We start from the raw sequence: 8076 nt of genomic DNA, 5'->3' as shown, positions 1-8076 counted from the left end.
ATTTACCTTCGGGGCCAGGACAGGGAGGCCAGCAGGGAGGGCGTTTGCCTTGCACTTGGCCAGGGTTCGATCCCCAGGATCCCTCGGGGTCTGGCGTTCTGCACTCTACAGATCAGGGTCTCCCGAGCACTCCCTAGTGATTCCTGAGTGCAGAGCCAGGAGGAAGCCCTGAGCATCGCCGGATGAGGCCCCCAAACAAACAAACACAAATAACTTGCAGTTTATTAGACTATTATTCCCCGGGCTGGAGCTCAGGCAGGAGTCGTGGGTTCAAACCCTGGCACCGAACAGTCTGAGCACCAAACAGTCTGGGTATATACCTCCCCCTTCCCCCGAGAAAAATACATAGAAGTTCTGCTGTCTTCTGAGAGGTTGGTTATCTGGGAGCTGCCTGGCCCGTCTAAGGAAATACATTGCAAATCTTGGCAGTTCCTCAGGGTGCCTGATGCCAAGTCCTTGGATCCCGATCTCGCTCTGTTGGTACAATAGCCAAAACGTGGTTCAAAATAGCATCCTTGGGGGCTGGAGCAACGTGGTTCAAAATAGCATCCTTCCTATGTAAAGAGTTCTTAGAAATCATTAAGAGTCGATCCACCAGAAGAACCACCTTTCTTGGGATACCAAAGAACATCAGAGCAGTGTCCAAGCACCCTCAGATGCTCTCTGCCCTTCTATGTTCCAAGGACCACTGACCATACTGGGCTTGGGACAAGCACGTCCCTTCCCTCAGCTTCATGTTCTGGTCTGAGTGAATCCCACGTTTCTGGAAGGCCGAAAGGCAATGTGTTAGAAAAAGCCTCGGATGGGTCCTGGCCGATAAGGACTCCTCCTCCTCCGCTGAGCGTGCCAAATGGATTCGATTTCTTCCGCTTTCCCCAGTGGAATTCAAACTCCTCCAGGCCAGGGATTTCCGTCCGCTTTTTGTTTGCTGGTGAGTACTTTTTTATTCCGCCTGATCTAGACTGTAATCTGAGAACCACAGAGAAAGACCCAAAGGGACATTTCTATTGGCATGGGTGTCTGCTCAAGGGGTTCTATTTTTTATTTTTCCATATTATTTTTTATTATTTTTATTATTTTTTATTTTTCCATATTATTTTTATTATTTTTATTATTTTTATTTTTCCATATTATTTATTTTTTTATTATTTTTTATTTTTCCATATTATTTTTTATTATTTTTATTATTTTTTATTTTTCCATATTATTTTTTATTTATTTATTTATTTATTTATTTTTGGCTTTGGGGGGTCACACCCGGGGCAGTGCTCAGGGATTACTCCTCGCTCTGCACTCAGGGGACCATATGGGATGCCAGGAATCGAACCCCGGTCAGTCATGTTCAAGGCAAACGTCCTACCCCCAATGCTATTATTATTATTATATTTTTTTTTTTGCGGGGGAGGCCTGGTTGGGCCACACCTGGCCGTGTTCAGGAATGACTCCGGGCTCTGTCTTTAGGGTCACTCCTGGTGGTGCTGAAGGTCAGGGACATGCAAGGCAAGTGCCCAAACCCTCCTCCCGGGTTCTGTCTTCTGTCTCGGCCCCTCCCTGCCCTCATGCTGGTCTTTTTTTTTTTTTTTTTTTTTGCTCTTTGGGTCACACCCAGCGATGCTCAGGGGTTCCTCCTGGCTCTGCACTCAGGAATTACTCCTGGCGGTGCTCAGACGAGGACCATATGGGATGCTGGGAATCGAACCCGGGTCCACCAAATGCCCTACCCACTGTGCTATCGCTCCAGCCCTTGCAATGACTTGTGTTTTTTTTGTCTGTTTGTTTTGGGGCCACACCCGGCCATGCTCAGGGCTCACTCCTGGCGGGACCCTGGGTTTGTCACGTGCAAGGCAAGGGCACTGTACTGTCTCTCCGGGTCCCAGCCCCGTCCCAGGTGGGAGGGCAGTGAGGGCGTCGGAGGGACAGTGCAGAGTACAGGAGGGCTCCCCGGTTAAGGCATTTGCCTTGCACCTGGGTTTGATCCCTGGTCCATAGAGCGCCCTGAGCCCCGCCAGGAATGATCCTTGAGCACAAAACCAGGAGTAACCTGAGTCCGGAAGCCTGCACAAAAATTAAAAGGAAGAAAAAAGAAAAGAAAATTCCATTCGCCCCGGAGGGGTTCCCGCTGCCAGATGGTGCAAAGCTGCCTGGAGGGGCCCAGAGAAGCAAGTTTTGGGGGTACAGAGACAGACAAAATCACCCCTCCCCGGGCCAAGGCGACCAGCCTCCAGGTAACTGTAGGCCACTGGCACCGGGCAGGTGCCCCCAGCCAGGTGCCCTGGGTTGAGGATAGCACAGAAACCCTCTCCCTTCCCAGCCGCGCTCCTCTGTCTCCCCGTTCCTGCCACTGAGGCAGCAAAGGGCCTCTGGCCGCCGCCTCCAGGAAGCCCGCGGCTGCAGCGCCTGGCTCCTCTCGGGCGCCACCCAGCGGGCTCAGGGGGAAGGGCGGCTCCCTGCGTGGTTCTTCATCCCCGGAGCCTTTTTGGGGGGTTGCGTGGGGAGGGGGGGCGCGGAGAGTGGCGGAACTACACCCAGCGGTGCTCCTAGGGGTGCTCTGCGTATGGTGCTCCCACCTACAACACCTGTGCTCTCGCCCTCTTCTCCATCCCTGGCATTTTGTCCTTTTGTTTTGGGGGTCACCCCTGGCAGTGCTCAGAACTTAACTTCTGGCTCTGTGCTCGGGGCTCACTCCCGGCAGGGCTTGGGGGACCCTAGGGGATGCCGGGGATCGAACCTGGGTCGGCTGCGTGCACGGCCAGCGCGCGCCCTGCTGTGCTATCTCGGGGGGCCCTCTCTTCCCCCAGTTTTATTTTCTGATTGATTTGGTTTCTGGGTCACCCCCAGCCGTGCTGAGGGCTGACTCCCGGCTCTGTGCTCAGAGCTCACTCCCGGTGGGGCTGGGGTGCCAGGGACGGAACTCAGAGTGGCCACGTGTAAGGCAAGCGTCCTGCCTGCTGTTTGATCTCTCTGGCACCCCAGTTTTGATTTGGGGGGACCATTTTGAGCAGTGCCCGGGGACGCCGTGGTGCTGGGGATAGAGCCTGGGGTTCCCACATTCAAACCCTTCCCCTGGTTATTTGAGGCAGCTCCCCGGTCAGAAATCACAAACTTGGGGCTGGAGCGAGAGAACAGCGGGGAGGGCATGTGCCTTGCACGCGGCCAACCCGGGTTCGATTCCCAGCATCCCATAGGGTCCCCCGAGCACCACCAGGAGTCATTCCTGAGCGCAGAGGCAGGAGGAACCCCTGAGCATCGCCGGGTGTGACCCAATAAAGAAAAAACAAAATCATGAACTTGGGGCCAGAGTGAAACAATAGCCCAGCGGGGAGGGTGCTCCCCTTGTTTGGGGTCACCCAGGTTTGATTCCCAGCGCCCCTAAGGGTCCCCTGAGCCCCGCCGGAGTGATCCGGAGTGATCCCTGAGTGCCAAGCCAGGAGTCAGCCCGGAACACCGCTGGGGTGTGGCTCAGACAAAAACGAAAAGGGGCTGGAGTGATAGCACAGCGGGGAGGGCGTTTGCCTTGCACCCGGGCCGACCCGGGTTCGATTCCCAGCATCCCATAGGGTCCCCTGAGCACCGCCAGGGGTAATTCCTGAGCGCAGAGCCAGGAGTAACCCCTGAGCATCACCGGGTGTGACCCAAAAAAGCAAAAAAAAAAAAAAAAAAAAAAAACCAACCAAAAACGAAAAGAAAACCAACCCCAGAAACCTTTGAGTTCTGGAACCCGGGTGCTGCGAGGGGCCCGGGCCACGGCCACGCGGGCCGTTTTCCATCCGCCTCCCCCTGTGCCCTATTTTCCCAGGGACAGGGAACAAGAGACATTTTTCTGGGACGCCGATCTGTGACAAGCTTTCCTGCTGGGTCTCATTTGAGCCGAGTCGGTAAATATTTGGTTCAACCTGGCTGGCAGGCGCGAGGGAGGCGGGAGAAGCCGCTTCAGTGCTTTTGCCGGGACGTCCCCGCAGGGGCGAAGGTGAGGTTCCTGTTGGCTGGCGGGCCAGGGAGGGGGGTGGCACGCAGCTGAGCAGCTGTTTGGCGCCTGGTGGGCAGATCTGCGGAACTAGAAGAAGCCGGTTCCAGAGACAGCGCCAGCGGGTTTCCGGGCACTTAACCCGACAGTGTGTCAGTGGGGTGTCCCTTGTTTTAAAAATTGCTAATGCAACTTTATAGATCACAGCCAGGATGGAAATGGAGCCGGAACAGCCCGCCCTGTCCTCCTTCCCCGAGTGGAAGGGACGCATTTGCAGGAATTGTCTCTCTCTTTCTTTTTTCTTTCTTTCTTCTTTCTTTCTTTCTTTCTTTCTTTCTTTCTTTCTTTCTTTCTTTCATGTAGGAGTACTGCTAGTTATTTATTCAGCCACTGATTAGCTGATTGAATGGGGCATGAACTCCACCTGACTTTTTTTTTCATTTTTTATGATTTTATTTATTGAATCACCGTGAGAGCAGTTACAAAGCTTTCGGGTCTAAGTCTCGGTCATACAATGAAACATCTGTCCCTTCACCAGTGCCCATTCTCCACCCCCATCTTTCTTTCTTTCTTTCTTTCTTTCTTTCTTTCTTTCCTTCCTTCCTTCCTTCTTTCTCTCTCTTTCTTTCTTTCTTTCTTTCTTTCTTTCTTTCTTTCTTTCTTTCTTTCTTCCTCCCTCCCTCCTTCCCTCCCTCCCTCCCTCCCTTTTTCTTTCTCTTTCTTTCTTTCTTTCTTTCTTTCTTTCTTTCTTTCTTTCTTCTTTCTTTCTTTCTCCCTCCCTCCCTCCCTCCTTCCCTCCTTCCCTTCTTCCTTCCTTCCTTCCTTCCTTCCTTCTTTCTTTCTTTCTTTCTTTCTTTTTCTTCCTTTCTTTTCAAGAAGGGCCATACCTGGCAGTGCTCAGGGCTTACTCCTGGCTGTGTGCTCAGAGATTACTCCTGGCCAGGGCAGGTGTGTGCCTGGGGGGGGGGGGGGGGATGAGGGAGAATTGTACACAGGTCAGCCTCCGGCAAGGCCAGCAACCTACCCGTCACTGGACTACATCTCCAGGAGGCCAGAGCGCTAGTACAGTGGGGGGCACACTTCCCTTGCACGTGCTGACCTGGGTTCGATCCCTGGCATTCCATGGGGGCCCCGGAGCCCGGCCAGGAGTGATGCTTGAGTGCAGAGCCAGGAGTCAGCCCTGAGCACACCACCTGGTGTGTGGTCTCAAAACGAACAAACTGGGGCTGGAGCGAGAGCACAGCGGGCAGGGGGCGTCTGCCTTGCACGCGGCTGACCCGGGTTCGATTCCCAGCATCCTAGAGGGTCCCCTGAGCACCGCCAGGAGTGTGTGCAGAGGCAGGAGGAACCCCTGGGCATCGCCGGGTGTGACCCAAAAGAAAAAACAACAACAACAAAAAAGAAAACCCCAAAACCAAACAAACCAACAAACTAAAAGTCACAGAGTTTCTTCCTCCTGCTTAGATTAGATGCGAATAACACTCAAGGCTTCGGGGGTCACTCAGCCGGTGAAAGACTTGAAACCTCCCCGCTTGCCTTTGTCTCCTACCTTCTCAGCAGGGCGGCTGCACGCAGCCACGATCCCGGCACGGACAGGAGGAAAGGTCTGACTCGGAGCCGCTGGGGATCGAACCCGGGCGACTTGAGCTCTGCCGGAGCTCCGTCCTGACTGCCTTGGGACCAGCCTGACTGTTGCACACGGCTCCAGAGGCGCTTGGAAGCTCTGGGCAGGGATTGCCTGCCACCTGCTGTCCACATGTGGCATTGCACCTGCCGGCAATATAGGAGAGGGGGCTTTTATTTTATTTTTATTTTTATTTTTTTGCTTTTTGGGTCCCACCCGGCGATGCTCAGGGGTTCCTCCTGGCTCTGCACTCAGGAGTTACTCCTGGCGGTGCTCGGGGGACCATATGGGATGCTGGGAATCGAACCCGGGTCGGCCGCGTGCAAGGCAAACGCCCTACCCGCTGTGCTCTGGCTCCAGCCCCCAAGGGGGGGGGGGGCTTTTATTTTTATTTCCTTTGCTCTGGGGCCCCATGCCCACGGTGCTCAGGGCTGACTCCTACTCTGCACTCAGGAATCACTTCGGGCGGGCTTGGGGGACCCTATGGGATGCCGGAGATCGAACCTGGGTAGGCGGTGCGCCAGGCAAACGCCCTCCCGGCTGTGCTACCTGGCCCCAGAGCAATACGTTGTCTTCTTCTTTGCTTCGAAGGACCCGCTGAAATGCTGGGGTGCAGATTTCACCGACGAAGGAAGGGCCAGGAGCCAAGGAACGCTGGTAAGTTCTACAAGCCGGAGGAGGCTGGGACCGAGTAGTCTCTTGAAAGGAAAACAAAACAAAACAAAAAAAACCACCAAAAATAAAAACAAAGAAGGGACTGGAGAGACAGCACAGCGGGTAGGGCGTTTGCCTTGCACGCGGCCGACCTGGGTTCGATTCCCAGCATCCCATATGGTCCCCTGAGCACCGCCAGGAGTGATCCCTGAGTGCAGAGCCAGGAGTAACCCCTGAGCATCGCCAGGTGTGACCCAAAAAGCAAAAAATATAAAAATAAAATAAAAACAAAGAACCAGCCCTCCAGACTCTGGGCTGTTTAGGATTTCTGGGCTCCAGGATTTTTGTTTGTTTGTTCTGGGGCCAAACCCGGCGATGCTCAGGGCTGACTCCTGGCTCTGCACTCAGGAACCACTCCTGGCTGTCCTCCTGGGACCCTGGGCGATGTTGGGGATGGAACCCAGCTCGGCCGCGTGCCAGGCAAAATGCCCTCCCCGCTGTCCTCTCTCTCCGGTTCCTCCAGAGTGTTGTTTGAAGCCAGTCCATTTTGGGGGTTCATTCGTTCTGGCAGCTGTGGGAAGTGCAGCCGCTCATTATCCTGTGGGGATGGTGCGGGCATCATCCCGGAGATGAGAACAACCCGCTGGGGAGAAGAGGAAATGGCCCTTCACGGGAAAACAGCGTCGCAGAGTGCAGAGGAGGCCAGTGCAGGTCCACAGGTCCAGCCTCGGTCCTGCCGAGTCCTCCAGCACACCTGCCCAGGGACCTGGGGCCCAGCAGCCGGTGCACGGGAGAAAAGAGCCCGGGGAGGGTTTCAGAGAGGGAGAGATGCTAGCCCCAGTATGCACAGCTGAAGCAAGGCCGGGCAGGACGCTGAGCACGTTGGCAGCTTGGGTTCAATGCCTGCGACCACACGGCCCAACCCCAGCTAGACACGGTCTTTCCTGGGCGTTGCCGGGGGGGTGGGGGGCTGTCGCCCTCCGTCTCCCCAAATGATAGAATCAGAATTTGCAGAACTCGGAGCTTGAAATCTAACTGGGAGCAACTTAAGGCTGGCAGACGGCACGTGGGGATTTGGAATTCCTGCGAAGCCAGAGAACTCGGCGCTGCGTGATCCGTGATGAAATCTTTATGAAGACGAAAGCGAGCGATGGACGGAGAAGACACGGTTTTTGGTAGCTGCGGAGACGTTAGCTAAGTTATTCATTTCTGTTTTGCACCTTTTTTTTTTTTCTTGGCTTGTTCCTTCCCCGTGGGTTCGTGGGCCCTTGATTGTTCCTCCTCTTTCTTCTCCTGCCCCCCACCCCTCCCCCGGAAACATGTCAGGCCCCAGGGAAAGCAAGAACGTTAGACCGTTTTTTGGAGAACCACCATCCGCTGTCAATAACGGGGCATTTCGGGGCTGGAGCGATAGCACAGCGGGTAGGGCGTTTGCCTTGCACGCGGCCGACCCGGGTTCGATTCCCAGCATCCCATATGGTCCCCCGAGCACCGCCAGGGGTAATTCCTGAGTGCGTGAGCCAGAAGTGACCCCTGTGCATCGCCGGGTGTGACCCCCCAAAAAAAGGTCAGAATAGGGGCTGGAGCGATAGCACAGCGGGTAGGGCGTTTGCCTTGCACGCGGCCGACCCGGGTTCGATTCCCAGCATCCCATATGGTCCCCCGAGCACCGCCAGGAGTCATTCCTGAGTCTATGAACCAGGAGTAACCTCTGAGCATTGCCAGGTGTGACCCAAAAAGCAAAAAAAAAAAAAAAAAGGGGCATTTCACGTATACTAAGAGCTAATGTGTGCGTGCAGTTTGGAGCCGGGGCTCCTGGGCCGCCCTTGAGCGG

This window comes from Sorex fumeus, unplaced genomic scaffold (genome assembly GCF_029834395.1).
Source record: "Sorex fumeus unplaced genomic scaffold, SorFum_2.1 ptg000156l, whole genome shotgun sequence".
Lineage (NCBI taxonomy): Eukaryota > Metazoa > Chordata > Mammalia > Eulipotyphla > Soricidae > Sorex > Sorex fumeus.
This window is presented reverse-complemented; position numbering follows the sequence as displayed.